Genomic DNA, 1,327 nt, shown 5'->3' on the forward strand with positions numbered 1-1,327 from the left:
CGCCCCGCGCGCCCGGCAGCCGGCCGGCCGCCCGCACACCCCGCGCCGCCGCCGCCGCCGTGATGCTAGCGGAGCTCCGCGGCCGATCTCGGGCTCTTCTGCTCGCTTTTTTTCTTTTCAGAAATTAAAGCAGAGGAGCATCTGAAAGTGGAAAGGTCCCCCTTCTGGTAGGATGCATGTAAGAGGAGGCAACAATTTGTTCTTGAGGGGGCAGGAAAAGGGGCATTTGGTGCTTGACTTTGCGTTGTCGGACTTTAAAAAAAAGTGTCGCTGTTATTATTGCTGCCCACGCTCGGGAAATCTTTTTTTTAGGGGTAACGGCAGACCCGCCGAGTCTCTCTTATTTGGAATCTTTTTAAAGGCAAGTTATTTGGACTTTTTTTTTTGCTCGTGTAGAGAAAGTCAGTGATGCTGAAGAATGTCATAATGTGATTCAAATCAGACAGCTTTCAGTTCACTCCTTTCAGTAACATTCTTAAATTGACATAGATGTCTGACCGGAAAATAAAGATTTCTCTTGATTTTTTTTTTTTTAAAGAGCAAGAGGTAAGAAAATATGCACTTAAGAATATATGAACAGAAAATAGTTTCTAAAATATATTGAAATGTCTGCAGATTGGTGGAGATTTTTGTTTGTTTTCTAATAGTTTTGCTTTCTAACTTTTCACCTGCCGCCATCCCAACACAAGAAACCGTCACCTGTTTCCTTCTTCTACCTTATCGTTGGAGAAAGGATGCTTTTTTTTTTTTTTTGGTCTATTTATTGATTGGACATGCTTGTCAAGTCATAAAAGCCAGAGAAGACTACCAAAATAGAGCTTAGACTCCCAAGTCTTTGTGGAAATTAAGAGATTCAAAATGGAGTTAATTACACAAAATGGACAGAATTTAATACAAGTGGTATTGTTCCCAGATTTTTAAAATTCTCCATTCTGTAAAATTAAGATACTAACGATGAAGAGACCGTCCAAAGACATGAAACCTTTGAGGAAGTTTATTTTTAACAATCTAATCCTTCAATTGCTTTGACCTGAAAGTGGATAGCTGCAGATACAGTATGGGTTTTTTTTCCAATGTCTTCATTATAATTAAATGTTTTCAATCCATCTATAGTAATTCCTAATGTGAAATCATAATTACAATCAAACAAATAAATATAACTGTTCTGCATGCTGTGAAATAAAGCATACAACTTTAGTTGCAGAATCTATGCTGGAATACTCAGGATTCTAGATTTTATCCATAACTTTGTAAGCATTTAATTTACAGAAATCATTCAGAAAGGGAAAAATGTATAAACCCCAAGTTTTTACAATGCTTTCCTTTC

The sequence above is a fragment of the Propithecus coquereli genome, unplaced genomic scaffold (assembly GCF_000956105.1).
Source record: "Propithecus coquereli isolate 6110/MARCELLA unplaced genomic scaffold, Pcoq_1.0 Scaffold17, whole genome shotgun sequence".
Classification (NCBI taxonomy): Eukaryota; Metazoa; Chordata; class Mammalia; order Primates; family Indriidae; genus Propithecus; species Propithecus coquereli.